The 17,235-nt window shown below is 42.3% G+C and overlaps 1 protein-coding gene across 3 annotated transcripts in view; it reads left to right on the forward strand.

Moving 5' to 3' along the window:
* LHFPL3 (LHFPL tetraspan subfamily member 3) overlaps positions 1-17,235 on the forward strand; it is a 242,528-nt gene that overhangs the window by 180,365 nt on the left and 44,928 nt on the right. The window lies entirely within an intron of this gene.

A 17,235-nucleotide genomic window follows, 5' to 3' on the forward strand; every position in this document is an offset into this window, starting at 1 on the left:
TCACCAGTGATAAACAAGAGCCTGTGTGCTGTGTTCCTGAAAATCTGCACCAGCTGAGGTGACCCACTGTCACCATCACCACAGCTGAAATGCATCACAATAGTATCCCATTGTGTCCTATGAGAGAAATGCTGCTCCATCTTATTTGGCACTGTTTTGCTGTCAGATGAATAGGAGTGTGGAATATCAAAGGTAAATGTTAAACCATCTGGGGCTCCATATACTCAGCCATAGTTTTGTAATACTTTCTAGTCTAGTGCTCCATTGGAGAGACTTGATGCAAATAGGACAGCTGTGAGCATGTGCAAATAGCAAGGAAATAACAGAGCAGAATTATACCAAGAGTTCTGGACAGAAAACATTCAGCCTATGGGATTTGGTGCCACCAGGGAATATGAAGAGGATAAAGACAAGGTGCTAAGGTATTGGTAGCTGCTGTAGTGCAATCAGGATTTGCGGGGAAAGCTGCCATGATAACATAAACACAGGCATGCACATACCTTGTCTTAACACAGAGCACCTGGGTGCCCTGCAGCAAAAAGTGCAGCTGTTACTTTGTTCCCTCACTGAGGAGCATCTGTAGAAGACAGGAGGATGTCTCTTGGTTCTGTTGGCAAGAGGCACAGGAGCCGAGTTCCTCACATGGAAAATACCATTTTCCAGAAAACATCTTACAGTCTATTGACATGAAATTGCAGGAAAAAAATCTTTCTACTAGGCACACCTTTGCTCTTTGGAAACAAAGACTTAATTTTTCAGGGTGGTCAGTATAGTATTTTCTGTAAGCACTAAACTTACCTGAGAAAATTGCAAGCCGTAGGATATTTCCAGAGCGAGAGGAAACATGGCTGACTGATTTATTCCACACCTTTCCAAGGAGCAGTTTTGCTATGATTGCCAGCATACAGTGCTTGGAAAACAATATTTTTTTGGTTTTGTGTTCATCATGCTTTATTTCCGTTTAAGGACTAAGGTGCACCCACAGGACTTGTGCATATGTTAAAAGCCTAACAGATCAATAGCCTAACTGAAGCAGAATTAATCATAGGCTCCCATCCTTGACTAGGTGTTTTTCCAGGCTTTGCAGTTCCTCTTTACACGTGAAAGCAAGAACATTATTTATGCTTTGATAGGCAATGTCATCTACCTGCAGCACAAGCATTAGAAGCTCAGCAGATGTATTTCATGAGATATATAACCTTTTCAAGGCCCATTTTTTAATCCTGAAGGCACAGGATAAAGATAGTAAGTCTAACTTCTCCGTTTTGTTTGGTTTCATGTAAATTCATTTTGTTTACAGTTCATTTCCCAGTTTCACTTTTCATTCACTGCATAAGGCTATTTTGAAACGAATATGTTGGTGTCTCCTTCTATATATATCTCCCACTCCATTCTCTACTTTTCCTTCCCTGAACAGCAGGGCTGCTCTATTCAAGATGGTTTTTTTTCCTCTTCATTTCTTAGAGTTCAATCACATTTTACAGTTGAGACACATATTCTGTGTTTTGTTGGCAGTGACTGAAGTTCATCCCCTGTAAATTTGGCGTCCAGTACCCAGCAGGCAGATAATGGAATTCATGTGCTGGTTTCAAGCACACCATACTAGTAGGCTGATGACAGTTGTATCTCTCTTGGCTAGTACTTTACACATACAGCAGGACGAGAGAGAGCAGAAATAACAAGTTACCATATTTGAATTGTGGCCGGTGTTTGGTTCTTCAGCAGAATCTGGAGACTTCAGACCTCCTTGATTCAGACCACCAGGATTCAGAGATGCTGCATGTCCCATGCAGCAGGGCCAGAGCTAGCTTCAACCTCATTTGTGCAGGCATATATAACAATAGAGATGCAGCAAAACAGGTTAAACAAGAGAGCACATAAATTCATGTTGTATAATGGCAATGAATCATTGCACCTACACTGCTGTAAGTCTTTCTAGGTAGAGGATGGGGCATGGACTAACCTCATTTATGCATGATCGGAAGCTGTGATCTTTTTACCAGATAGCTGCAATATAGGCATATCTTCATTTGATTTTGCCTTGCATACTTGATATATATCTTCTGCAGTAACATGACCAATGGCAACACAGTCACTACCACAGTTCGAATAGGATTCAACTCCAGGAGAATGCACATGAGGTACCTAAGCTCTCAGATTGTCACAGGAGATCTTGTCAGTACTTTTCAATGGAGAGCAGGGGCCAGTCAGCTTGTCCTTCATGGGACACACTTCAGGTGCCCACATTTAATTGTCCAGTGCCACTTGAGTTTGCTAAGAGTAATCGAGTTATCCACAGAGTAGACTGGAGGTGAACTACTGTCTGAATATGCCTATTTTCATCCACCGTCTTTTAAAGGAACCTAGAGGGTTAACTTTGATTGGATTCCTGGATTTTAAGCTATTAATGAACACTGCAACCTTCCTCTGAGTGTAAATGAAACTGAAATACAAAAGCACATCCAACTCATCTCTCAGAGAAGGGCCAACTGAGCTCTGCTGGTATATACATCTTCCACATCTAGTTTGGACTCTCTTGGTACAACTATATTAATAATAAGCATGGACATGGAAGGGCTGAAGCACTGTCCAGGTGGCTAGCAATGTGCTGCCAGCACATCCCTTGATCAGCTCTTTCTGGTTACCAGTTTCTGGGAAACGGCTTGGGTTGGAGATTCATGATCCTTGAGGTCCCTTTCAACCCAGGCCATTCTGTGATTCTGTGATATGACACAGGCCAGAACCATTAGGCATTACAGAGGAGGTCATTTGGGGTGGAGGGCGCCTTGTAGGAAACAAGGCTGAATGAGATGAGGACGTGCACACTCTGTGTGCCATTTGCCCTCAAGTCTATAGAGCAGGACTTGGACTGTTTCCTTTCCTTGTGTAGGCATAACCCCAGGTCATACCTTGAAGACCTGCTCTGGCAGGCTGCGTAAATCCTTTCTACATTGCCACAGTCTCTGCTGCTGGGCTTTTCTTGTTGTTTCTACCGTTTCATTACCCACTCCAGCACCCTCCGGTAAATCATCCTACACAACCTGTTCAGGCCCACCCAGCAATGTGAACAGAAAACTCCACCCCACACTACCTCATCACAGTGAATGCACACTGCTTATGGTCTAAATTCATCCCTCCTGCTGGAACTTTCCTTTCTTTAATTAAATATCTGACAACATTAAAATTTACCTGTTCTTGCTCTTGTCTCTTTTCAGTCTTTTCTCTTGCAGGGCTCCCATGTTATCCTCTTTTGGTTAAGGGCAATGGGCACTGAAAATAGTAAATTATTAAGTATGTCTAGAAGGCTGGCCTGGATTTAGAAATATAAATGTGAAAAGTAGTTGGAAATTAAGTCGAAGAGCAAGATTTTGTGGTTGCGTCTGCTTCACTGAATGACAAAGACATTTCATAAGCATAATAACATGTGGAAACTAAGTTAAATTAGGCATCAAATACATCTGATAATATATAGTTACAAAAAAAATTGAAAAATGAAAGATTTCAAGAGGCAGTTTTTCAAGTGAGAGATGCAGCACTCTGCCTGGGGATCCCTGTTTGCTGTGGGGCATTTCTAAGGGACAGGAATGGAGCAGGGGAGCTCATAGCATCTTGAAGACATACCCTCATGCAAAATGAATTCCTGAAGCCAATTTTTGAATTAAACAGAGTGAGACCTTTCCTTAAATACTTGCCCTTTGCTGAGTCATCAGTGTTGGAGAAGGAGGTTCTCTCTGCACAGAAGACACTGGCATTAACACCTGCCCTGTGGTGCTCTCTGCCCCTCCTGCAGCCTGGTCATCCATCAGTGTCAGTTCTGCTTTGAACCCAAAATTAGATTAATCTGTCACTCTGGAAGTGATAGTTCAAATTATTTCCAATGCAGAGGCAACATCTGAAGACCTTCTTTCTTCAGTTTCTGATTGTACATCTCTGCTCCATATGGTTGGCCACATTTGACTGGACCTTCTGGATCATTAAAAGTAGGCTTCCGCCCCTTTTCATTCCTGAGTGTCACAACACAATTTCTTCAAGGCGTACATTGTGCTACTTGCTTAATATTTCATTACCATTTAACATCCAGATCAGGTAGCAAGTTGGTCAGCTAACCCTGTCAGTAACTTCATAAGGCAAACTTCCTTCTCAGCATTAAGTCCATCAAATTCCAGAGAAATTGCCCCAGTGATTTATTTGACCTATTAACTAAGGAGATTTCATACAGCCCTGACTGATTTAACATGTTTCAGTGGGCAAATAATTGGAAAGGTTCTGCTACCAGAGTAACTTTAGGATATTTTTTTTACATTCCTGCTATGTAACTAAATTTGGAAAACAAGTTTCTCAACCATATTTCTTGGATTTCTATCTTTCGTTTTGTCAGCTTACCTCCAGCAAGATTTTCAGCCTTTCCACTGCATGTGATGTGATTTCTTGGTATTTTTGTAGAAATCTCCAAATAGTTGAATGCTCCTGAGGAAATTTGGTACTTGAGGAAGCAGATCATTAAATTACAAAGCACGCATCAGCCAGGCTGGCTGGTATGGGAGTCAGACCACTGCTGACCTTTCTGCTTTTCACTGCTCTTCCTGATTCAACAAGTGTGTCAGATGCACAGATCATAAATAGCATTGCTTCTAAACACAACCAAAAATGCAGAAAAAAAAGAAAAAATAAAAGAAATAGTGAGTAGAGACATTCTCCCCCTCTTGAGACTCCTGCCAACCTTGATATAAGAAAATAGACTTTTTCCATAAGAAACAAAAGAAAACTTTCATTTTCTCTTTTTAAATAAGTGTAATATTAAGAGGATGATGATGTGTGGGCACAGCAAAATAAAATCAAACTTTACTTTCTTTTAGAAGAAACAATTTATGACTTAAGGAAGAAAAAGGATTTTCCTAAGTTGTAACTAATTTGAATATTATTAACTATTCAAGGTTAGAAATGCACTCTGTCAAGAAAGAAAGATTATTTTTGATTGTGGAAAATAAAAACTACTTACAAGTCAATGTTTGTTTGGTTTTTGTTTTAGACAATAGGATTTACATTTAAATTTTGTTTGCATTATTTTTCTTTATTTTAATCCACTCGCATTCAAAAGCTAAGTGCAATCTGGAGAAATAGGTATCAAATTCAGATGCCTCAAAGTTATCTTAATGTCTACATGCTATTATTAATGTACATAATCATTTTGGTTTTCTTCTAAATTGCTGGCATTCAGGAGAAATGCACTGGAATGTAAAAATTCTTCTCAACTCACAAACTGCAAACAACAGCAAGGTTTTCTTGATGTTAATTTGGGAACGAGAAACAATCTCTAATTTTTATTTTTATTTTTTATTTTTTTACAATCAAGGGGCCATCGCTCAGTTTGATCCCCTGTCATTCCTCATACTGAAGCAAACCAAAGCAGCCCCAAGTGTTCATAAGCCTGATACAGCACTTTTTATTCCAGGAAAAGTGAAAATCACTTTGTCTTTTCTCCAGCCTTAAACTCTGAAAAAGCAGAAAAACATCTTTTGTGTAGAGGTCAGAAAAACATCTTTTGTGTAGAGGTCAAATTGGGTAGATCCATAGCAAACATAAGGCATTTGGGAGGTGGGGATTTACAGACACCAGTGACCTATCCTCAAAGCTGGTACTCCGTAAGTCTGAAATAAGCATCCTAGATCTTGGTCCTGCCTGAGAGGCACAGCTCATCCATGGGTGGGGTGAGGGCAGTGCAATGACCAGTATTCTGAGACTTGTCTGAGGAACTGGGGACCTGCTGGCAACAGCCAGTGGGGAAGGCAGGCAGAAGAACAGGCAGTGCTTGGCCAGGGCAAAATCACGTTCGCTATCCTCTTAGAAGGAGGCAGTGTGTCAGGGTTGGAGGTCCAGCTGTATCAAGATGAATTCCATTGCTAGGTTCCCTGGAGTTCTCCCACAGTCTGAAAAGCCAAGCAGATGATGATGGTGGTGGCCATCAGGGTAAGGCAGTTAGGTATGTCCCGCAGCAGAGCTACAAGCATCCTCCCATTGATTGAAACACTTCCACAGTGCAGCAAATGAGCTCACTGTGATGCTGGTGGTGTCTGTACAAAAAAAAAACAACCTGAAAGCAGTAACTCCACCAGGTCGCCACAGCCTCTGTTGCTTGCAAATCTGTGTTTTATGAAGCCTGATCACTTCAGAGAATGACCTCTTGACCCTGGTGACCATCTATCACACAGAGCAATGTGTTTGCCAACAGGAGAATCCAGTTGGACAGTCAATCATTTAATAAGCTTTTCTTCCTACACAGTTTATTGATTTTCTCTTTTAGTAATAGCAAGAGACTGTATTGTCAGAGTAGGTGTTCTACAGCACTTGCATCCTTTTCCACATGTAGCCTTTGTTTTATTCTCCTTCATATGATTTCCATCATCCTTTATTGCAATAGATACATGTCCTGTCATCTCTATGCCCCAAGCACCTCATTTTCTTTTCACTTGTATCTTGATTAATGTCTTCATAAGCTTTGCTTTCCTCTTCTTTATTGTGAAGTAGTTGCCCTGGAAGGCTCTTTTGCTATGAAAACCTTTAAAAAAAAAAAAAAAAAGTCATTAATTTCCATTTCTCCATTTCCCCATTTCTCTTTGACAATTTCAGATATTTTATACTGATCTTTCTATTGATTTCCTTATTGTACACATAAGCCAGCCCCTTGTTTAATTGTTGCTATATCAGATGATTTAAAGGTTCATAGAATCATAGAATCATAGAATATCCTCTGTTGGAACAGACCCACGAGGATCATTGAGTCCAGCTCCTGGCTCCACAAAGGGCCACCCAAAATTCAAACTGTGACTGACAGCATTGTCCAAACACTCCTTGAACTCCAACAGCTCAGCACTGTGCCCACTGCCCTGGGCAGCCTGTTCAGTGCCAACCGCCCTCTGGTGCAGACCCTTTCCATAACCCCTTCTCCCGCCCCTCCCCTGACACAGCTCCATGCCGTCCCCTTGGGCCCTGTCGCAGTCACACAGAGCAGAGCTCAGCGCTGCCCCTCCGATCCCTGTGAGGAGCTGCAGCCGCCATCAGGCCTCCCCTCAGCTCCTCTGCTCTGGGCTGAGCAAACACAGGGACCTCAGCCGCTCCTTATACATCTCTACCAGATAGAATGCTGTGCTCTTAATTGCCTAGAAATATTCTGTTTGGGTATAATTTGTCCTTTACTTCTGATTGGTTAATTAGGACTGTTGTAGGAAAGTCAACGTATTTTACCATGGCCAAACAGGTAGAGGCTTGCTGGAGGAACTGCAATTAAGCCGTTCAGTTTTCAGTCAAATAACTCATTCTCTATCCTTTTGAAAATGTATCGCTAAGTTGTTAGCTTTATTGTCTGATACCCTTCTCTATTTCCTTTAAGAAAAATAACTAGTGAATATTTCTGAGCTTAACCACCAGTGAGTAGCACTGCTCAGGGAACAACTTTGTGCTGTGTAACTCAGCTACTTGTGCCTTTGTATCCCAGGAGCAGCTACAGCTGCTGCTTACCCTGGAAAGTAAAGACATGAGGGGTCCTGAGGGAAAGAGCATATGCTGGGGAGAAGAGGGGACTTTTGAATTTCTTGTTATATCGTCATGAGACCAGAGAATTACCTTCTGAGCATCCATAGGTAATCTGCACCTTACCAGCAGAGATCACTGGGAACCACTCACAATTTGGAAGAAAGTTTCTCTCTTGAAGTTCTGAGATCCTGAAGGTTCCCAGAAATGCAATTTGGGATAACACAAGGCACTGCAAATTGAACTAGAGATGACATTCCTGTCTTCTCCAGGGGCTGCTTCAACCGTTGCAGCATTCACATTTTCATTTTTCCTTCTACAGTAAGCATATGGAGACAGCTTTTTTGATCTTTGAGTAAGGGAATCACCATCATGAAAAAGTCTGGAAGCATCATGCTGGGATATTAGAATTCTCTGCTTATTTCCAGCTAAGCTTTTCTCTCACTAAAAAGATGCATTTTATCAAAGAAAATTATTAAAGCCTGAAACATAATTTCACAATGCAGTTCCCTTCCTGTTGCAGTGCCAAGTGTGGGAATTAATATTTGCCAGCATTTTGCATGAAACTGACAGCATGAAAGAATAAAAAATAGCTACAGCTAGTTTCTAGAAGATGGGATTCTGGGTTTACTGCAGGTTACATCATAGCCAACTTATTTTGAGCATCTTAGTCCCGTTGAGTTCAATCCTGCTGCAGATTGAAAACATTATAATTGTATTAGGAATCATTTGCCAGATGCAAGGGCACAGCCGCAGTGCAGCATGGCTGTTCTGGCTGCAAGCACTGGCTCATGGAGAGTGTGTGCACAGCTGAGCTCACCACCTAAGTGAGGGTGAAGCTCTCTAATAGGCATTTGAAGGATGTTGTTGTTGTGCTGGGGAAAAAAATAATTGTTTATGCCTGTGGAACATGGGGAGATGGTGAGAGGGATAGGGGGAGGAAATGTATTTCAGTTTAAAAGATCTTCAGACAGAAAAATAAGCAAAGGGCTCACTGTGATGCCAGGCATTTTGGAGACAGGCCTAAGGAGCAGCCAGACAAGCTTACAGGGGTAAATCCCAGTTCAACTATACTGATGCAAGAGGAGAGAGAAACCAGGGCCCCCTTCTCCCTGCTCAGGCCAAGCAGCTCCAGACAGTTTGTACAGGGCCACAGAGCTGGGGGCTGACTGAGACAACTGGTTTATCATTGCTCTTTAAATCTTACCTAGCTTTGTCTATCTTGGGGTAGGCTGAGGCCTAGCACATGTATGTGAAATCACTTTTTAAAAAGCATCATGCCATCTTCCTCAAGCACTGCAGATGCCTTCCCTTAGCAGCTTGTTTCCAACCCTCACTATTAACACGTTTTGCCTAATTTCCTTTTCAGATGTATCTAGTTTCAGCTTTCAGCCGTTCATCCTTCCCTATTAGATTAAAGGGCTCTTTTCTCCCTATGAAGACAGTTATTACCTGCAATCAAGATTTTTCAGACTTCTTTTTGATAAGCTAGACAAATTGTACTTTCTAAATCTCTCTCTTCACGTTAGGCACCTTCTCCAGTCCTTGGCCCACTTCTGCAGTTCTCTGTGTCTCTCCCAGTTTTTCAGCATCCTTGGTGAAACGCAAGTACTACGGCTACACACTGCACATGCACATCAGCCTCAACACAGCCAGGGAGAGGCTGCCTCTGTCTCTGTTCGGCAACCCAGGAAGCCTTCTCAGCTACAACAGGGCTTGAGGTTTCATCTTCTTGTTGTTTGGCCTCTAGATCCTTTCAGGAAAAAAGCGCCTAAAAAGAGCTGCCGTTATTTCCCCTTTCTTGGAGTTTAACTTTGTGTTTGGCTGTTTTTGAAGACAGCATACCCAGATGACCAAGTGACAGATCATATGGCTTCATTCTTTTTTACATGTTATTTTACATGTTTACATATTCACAATATTTCTGTAAGCTACAGATTTTATCAGCCATGATCCAATGTAGCATCTACTGCTAGTGAATAGTTTTAGGCCTAGAAGCAGTCTCTGCCCACCCCTACTAGACACACCTGTTTAATGATTGTGGCTTATCATCAAGTTGTGCTCAGAAAACGTAGTTTTTAATAGTTCTTAATCTTTTTTTTATATGGGATTTATATAACTTACACAGTGGTAATGTTATGCCCTGCAATATGAAGTCAAACAACTTGAAATTCTTTTTTAATTACATAAATCCATATTTTTATAAGCTAACTTGAAAGCTGAGGCAATATCAAAATGCTTATCTACCCTGCAGCCTTCAATATTGCTGTGTTAGCTCAGCAGGTGGAAGTGATCTCCAGCCATAACAGTAGCAAGCACTGTGTGTATTTATTTACCCTGGCGTTCTACCTACCTCATTAGCAGTGCAATTAAAGAGTCAGTTCCAGAGAGAGAAACACCTCCACTTCAATTCACCAAGAAAGTTATGACAGTGTTAACACTGAGAAACAAATGTAATTTGTTAATAAGCATGTTTCTGTGCAAACACAGGCATTTGCTTGATGATTATTCCCTTATCCACACACAGTGAAGATCTGCCTGTAGCAGATTTGTACTTAGGCATGGGAGAGATACTTGGCAATATCCAGGGAACTTTCACTCCTACTTGAAATTGCAGATAGCACACTATTAACCTGAAGATGACCAAAGGATGCAAATTTGGCTAGAGTCTCCAATGATGAGGATTTTACCATGTCCCTGGGGAGGCTGTTCCAGAGATTGTTCTCACTGTAAAAAAAAAAATTCTGTATCAAGACAAAATGTCTTCCAATGCAACTTGTATCCATCATCCCTCATCTTCTTCATGGAATCAGAGAATGGCTTGGGTTGGAAAGGACCTTAAAGATGATCTAGTTCCAATCCTCTGTCTTAGGCAGGGACACCTGCACTAGAGGTGGAGTCCTTCTCCAGCTTTCCTATAGGCCCTTGTAAGTATTTGAAGGCTGCAGTGAGGTTTCCTCAGGATCTTCAATTCTCCAAGCTAAATAAGCCCATCTCTCTCAGAGTGTCTTCATAGGAGAGGTGCTGCAGGCCCCCAAACATCATCGTGGTCATCCTCTGGACCCACTCCAACAGCTCCACATCTTTCCTGTACTGGGGACCCGAAGCCTGGATGCTGTACTCTGGATGGGGCCTCATGAGGGCAGAGCAGAGAGGAACAATCACCTCCCTCTTCCTGCTGGCCACCGCTCTGTTGATGAAGCCCAGGATACTGCTGGTCTTCAAGGCTGCAATTGCACACTGCTTGCTCAGGCAAGCAGTTTTTTTCCATTGACATCGCTAAGTCCTTCTCTGTAGACCTGCCTTCAATCCTCTCACTGTGCAGCCTTTATTCATGTTTGGGATCTCCCTGACCCAGGCTGCAGGATCATGTAGTTAGCCTTGTGGATTTCATGAAGTTCACGTGGGCCCACCTCTCAAGCTTGCCAAGGTCCCTCTGGATGGCATGTGCCTCTTTCTGAAAAGAGCTTCTGTCCTCTTTGTAGTCACCGTTCAAGTACTCAAGTGATGAGGTTTCCCTAAGCCTTAATACTACAAAAGGGAAGATTTACAATAACCACCTTCCCAGAATACAGGGGTAGGAAGCAGCAAGTTTGCACTGAAATGCTCTCAAGCAGAAGCAGCTCTCCAGCAGCCACAAAAGGCCAGAGTACTTCCTCTGCATTTTGTGCACAGCTCAACAAGCTTATGTTTCCAATGTGTTCCATGCTTTCTATTTTCTATCATCTGGCATAGATGGTCCTTTGTTGCACTGACTTTCCATGTTTAGGCGGCCATCTTTCCCTCACACTGTAGGCTGCTGCTTATTGTTTCCTGCTTTGTGAATGCTTGATGGGGCCTGAAAGTGAATGATACATCATCTTGACACAATTGGGCACAAACAACCCCAGAGCATTCTGGATCCCCATAGTAGTGCAACTGTGGGCTATGTCTACACTGACATTTAATTATCAAGATCTTTACGGTTAGTTTTCACAATCACAAATCAGAAAATTTCCATCCAAATGAATATTTGAGTACTACTGTGACAATCTCAGGAAAACTGATGAGTTTTGTCTTTTCTGGGAGTCAGGAACTCCTTAGGCAATCATACAGATTCTCAAAAACTGCTGAACTGTTATTCTGAAACTTTAAAGAAAAAAAAATGCAACCAGAGGCAGGAAGAAGTCACAGAGGACTCCAGCCCAAATGATTAGGGCTGTGGGTATGTATAAGTAACCACAAAGGGGAGCATGCAAAATGCTCAGCAAAACGCACAGCAGAGTGCACCTCACTCTGAGAGAAGCAGAGTGGGGCTCCTCCTGCACCCCACTGCTTCCTCCTGCTTCCCAGCTGCAGACAATCACCTTCTGATAACAAAGCTCCTTTTAGGAGTCCTTTTGTTTAAAGCAGTTGCAGCCTTAGCTTGCTTTCTGTACAGAAATAGGTAAAGTCTGGACCTGAGGCATTCCCATTGAGCCGGATGCCAATTTTCTTCAGGTTCCTTTGAAATCTGCCTCCTGTTTCATTTCAGTGTTTCACACTAACAGCTCTTTCTTCTTCATCCATTGCTACTAAAGCAAGAAGGGCTTTTCTTCCTTCACACATGCCAGCAACATAGCTGCAAGAAGGCTGGCAACAATCAACCTGTTCCTAAGGACCTTTGGCTCTTGGGGGACTCAGTTTGTACAAGTTTCCATAAAGAAAACATCCAACAAAATTAGTTTCAGTTTAAAAGCATCCAATATCCTTAATTGATTTTGAGAAACCTGATCAAGGAGCAGCCCTTCCATCCTTCATGTCTGGTGTGTCCGCAGGGAGGGTTCTGCTACTCCATCACCAGGGTTTTTCCCCAGGACAGTGTGGCTGTGCAGGCTATTGCCCGCTGACTCGTTATACCACTTTTTATAAATAACTCAGAATTCAGAGTGTGGGGAGCTTAAGCTAGGCCTTTATCCCTCTGATATGAGAAGTAGGAATGGTCAGATGTTGGCTGTCGTGAAGAACAGCATTTTCCTTCAGTCTTCTGTGCACAGATTATACTTTGGTTATAGATTTTATGAAAGCATTATGTTATATTTTGCCTTTGAAATATGCACCTTTTAGAAGCCACCTCAATCTGATTATGTCTTTTTTTTTCCTGAGAAGACAAGGGATTGCACTGTGTCTGAATTAGAGTCAGCTACCCCCATGCTTCATGCAAGCCAAGCTGGATGAGTGATGGGAAGAGGAACATGGCAGAAGTTCTCAGCCAATGCTGTATATTTTACTCCTTGTACTGTTAGTATATGAAATTGCTGCTTGAAGAGAGAGCAAGACTGCTCCCTGAAAAAACACAGGTGCAAGGGAGCAGAAGCTGTGACACCAGCTGGCTGCGAGTTCGTTAGGCTCAGCACTCTGTCCTGCCTGTGCCAGCCTGCAACTTCAGGTGAGATGTAGCTGATCATCCTAGGGTTGAATCCGAGTCATTACTTGCCTTTGATCATTTTTTATGATTGCCTACTTCAGGAAAGTTTTTTTTTATAGTAAGGTTGGTGAGGCGCTGGCACAGATTGCCCAGAGAGGTGGTGGATGCCCTATCCTTGGAAACATTGAAGATCAGGTTGGATGGGGCTCTGAGCAACCTGATCTAGCTGTAGGTGTCCCTGTTCATTGCAGGGGAGTTGGACTAGATGATCTTTAGAGGTCTCTTCCATCGCAAACAGCTCTATGATTCTGCAATTTGCTAATGGCAAGTGCTGAGCGTGGGGGAATTTACAAGCACAATATTGCTTTGAGTGGCTGGGGGCTCAGAAGTGTTTGCAATTCCCAGATCCTGCTGAAGAAAGCAGAAGGAAGCCAGTGGTCCCCAGAAACACAAGGCATTGGATGGGACATCAAGAGATCCATGCTCAGATGTTGCAAAGATGCTTATCCTCTGCAATGGTGCCCTCTGTGGGCTGTGCAGGTCAGAAGAGAAAGACCATGGCTGTGGTATCTTATGGACGGGGTGGAAACTCTCTTCAGGTTAATTATAATGGCTCTGATATTGAAGTGACGCATAACATTTATCCAGTACTCATCTAAATGAGTTTATTCTAGTCCTACATATCCATGATTCCTGATTTAGACTCGTTTGAGATCTGAATCTCACACCTTATCTAGCATGCTGCACAATGACGGTTAGAAAACTTAATTTGTCCTAGAATAGCCTGGTTTTGCAAGTGGGTATTGTAATGAGAGCCTTTCCCTGTATAATGTTTTTTGCTTTAGAAACTGATTACTCATGATTCCTATCAGATCTGAATTGCAGATATCTGGGGGAGTACAGCACCAGGATATTTTTGATCTAAATTGCCTTCATATCTGTTCTACTGCAGCCCTCTTCTAAAGCAGACTTTATATTATAAATTACTTTATAGATTTGTAAGGTATGACATAGAATCATTATATACCGTGTAAGTGCTTTAAAATTAATTTTTTCTTGAATGTGTCCATGTATGAATGAATTTATGTAAGGCTTTCATTTTTATGCTCTGCTACAGAAAGTGTACAAAGTACAAACTGTAAATCAACCTCCACACTTGCTGGAGTGACTGCTCAGCTATGAAAAGAACTTGCTCAATATTTAAAGAAGATTTAGATGTAGAAATAATAATGTGTGCAATGGAGCTGACATGCAGCCTCAGGAATTCCCAACCTAAAATAGTGGGATTTGTGACATAGCATCAGTGTGCATGTCCTGCAGGTTTGGACTGGCTCAAAGAGGAGTAAGAGATCACAGGGGTGCAATTGAGACCATGTTGTTGTCTTGACCCCCGTGCTGGTGAGGCCATAGCATGTCACAGAAAGTGGCAATTTCAATGCACATGATGTTCAGAGATAGTGAGCAGTGTTTAACAGTAGCATTTGTTTTTCTTACTTTTATTAATTAAAAATCCCACGTGGGGTCATAACACAATTAGTTATGGATTTGGGTCAAATTCAGCATAGTTTTATCTGATAATTTGGACCCTAGTATTTGCTTCCCTCTTCTCTGCCAGGTGTACTGCTGATTGTTCAGAATGTGGGGCTCCAGCCCTCCCCTTCTCCAGGAAAGAGGACCTACCACTGTCCACCCTTCGGGAAGGTCCCCATTAATCCCTCACACTGCCAGAAAACATGGGGAAAAGTGCCCCAAATTCTTTCCTGTGGTTTAATAGGGGCTGCAATAGTCATCACCACCAGGCACAAACCCAACGGTACCATACCCACCAGGCTGCAGTCACTTTTAACACGTGCTCTTTCCTTTGTGACTGCTGAGAGTTTGTGCTGTTGCAATGAAAATTAAAACAGGCGCCGCAGGAGAGCTGGAGAATATCTTATTTCAGGCGACCTCTGGCTGGAGTTAGGGAACATCTTTAGTAAAAGAAAAGCCTCGGCTCAAATCCCCGCATGGAGCAGAGCGTGGCTTTGACCTCTGTGAACACTCCTTCCTTTGAGTACCAGGTCAGGGAAGAATAGCTGCCATCTGACTTCTCCGCTTTGTGCTGCCAGGCTTTTTTTCCTCTACTTTTATAACTTGTCCCTCGAATTGTGTGTTTTGCTGATCTGAAATTTTCAGGATTTCGTTTCAGAAGGCTGATAGAAAGCTTTTTCTTTTTTTTTTTTTTCCCTTCTGGTTTTGCTGCTGACCTAAAAATAAAACCAATGGTTGTTTCAGCTCCAGCAGCGAGACCCTGTGCTCACGCTGCAGTGAGCGATACTGGGAATCCAGGGAGGCCTGAAACAAAAGCTACAGCTTAAAAGGGAAAGGATCTAAAAGGTACCTGACCCAACTGCCATAGAGATAAATATTGAAATTCCTGTTATCTGTAATGTTTCAGCAGAGAGATCTTTGTCTCCAATACCACAGGTGAGTTTACTATGTAAGGATAAACCATATCACTCAGAAGCAAAAATAATGCATGTGAAGGGGGAAAGAAATTTGAGGACAGATTTTTTAAATATTGCACATTGATGATAACAACATAAAGGGATAAAAATAGAAGGTGTGATTAAACAGATGAAGTCTAAACTTTGTTGTTTCTCTGGAAATAAGATTTGGTCAGAAAAAGGATGTAAGAAATACAGTCTTTCATTTTAAATTAAATGTGTTAAATGGTGTTAAATGGTGTATTCCTATATGAACAGACACAATGTGGTTCTTTTATTCCGTAGTTTAAAGGCTGTTTAGTAGCTGAAGTAGTGGGGGCTCCAGCACCCCTGCATTGCATATCTTAGACACCGTCCCTGACATGTTTTGCACAAATAAGAGCTGCTTAAATAAAAGTATTACTAATACCCAGTTCTCATTAAAAGGACAATGCTTTTTATACTAGTAATTATTAAAATTATTACTAATTATCATAGTATCCTACTTCTTGGACAAGAGAGAGTCGGCTCAATTTGCACCATGGGAGGTTCAGATTGGGTATTCCTTCTCAGAAAGAATGGTGAGGTATTGGAACAAGCTGCCCACGGAGGAGGTAGAGTCACTGTTTCTGGAAGTGCTTAAGGAAAGGGTAGATGTGGTACTTAAAAATATGGTTTAGAGGACAATACTAGTGGTAGATGGATGGTTTGATCAGATGATCTTAGAGGTCTTTTCCAACCTTAATGGTTCTGTGATTTTATGATACTGTTAATACATACCTGCACAAAAAATGTCAGATGAGATTTTTTTTCCCAACAGGGAGTCCTTTTCTCCAAATGTTTGTATTAAAATCATGGCAGACCCACTGCTATGTGGTGCACTTGTCAGCCAGCCTTGCTGGTGGCTCTCTGGGAGTGCTCTGGAATGTGGGCAAGTACTCAGAGCCTCACACTTCACTTCCTGCACCGCTGACAGCTGTGTACCACCTGTTCTGATGCAGAAACCAAGTCAGTGCTCCTTCTGTCCACCCTTTTCTCAGGCAGTGTGTGAGAAGGAGAAAAACACTTTCTCCTTCTCTCCCCAGGCTCAAGCAATAAAGGTTGCTCTGGCTTTAGAGTGCAGCTGTCCATCCAGCAAAGCTTTTAAGCATGTAATTAATCCATCTTCATTTAGCAATGTGCAGACACAGCTAAGTTTTACCAAGTGTGACCTGGGAGTGTACTCCGATAAAGGCATTTTGGTAAGTGCTTGGGTGGGCAAGGTTGGGCAGCTGATATGGAACCTCGAAAGGGCAATGGGAAAGGGGAGACAGACATCCATTGGCATTGAGGCAGAAAGCACTAAGAGGACTAAGAGTCAGTCTCTGACTCAGAAGAGCTCACTTCTATTTTATTTATGGCTCCAATGTCACTTTCTCCAAATGACTTCACTATACTACTAGAGTAGAGTTAATAACTGACCTCTTTAACAATACCTTTCTGAGATTTACTTAAGGAACACATTGTGAAAGGCAACATTAATGATCTTTGGTGAAATTACCTAGCTTTTGTGGTGATTTCCATTCTCTCTTTCAAAGTTGTTTGAAATCCTTGATTCCATCCATGGAGAAGCAACTGAGACCTCTCTGGTGTCTTCCAGTGCTTCACGTGTTCGTAGTTGGGATCTGACCCACAGTGCAGGGATGTGGAAGGAGGCAGGAGTGAAGTGCTCAGATTTAGGCTAACACTCCAATACCAGAGGCAAGTTTACAGGCAACCAAAACAGAGCACAGCCCCTCCACTTGCACCAGGCTGCACGGGTCAGGATCACATGACCCATTCATATGACCCAACATCAGCAACACCGGCAGCAATACA

The sequence above is a fragment of the Meleagris gallopavo genome, chromosome 1, assembly GCF_905368555.1.
Source record: "Meleagris gallopavo chromosome 1, MGAL_WU_HG_1.1, whole genome shotgun sequence".
Classification (NCBI taxonomy): Eukaryota; Metazoa; Chordata; class Aves; order Galliformes; family Phasianidae; genus Meleagris; species Meleagris gallopavo.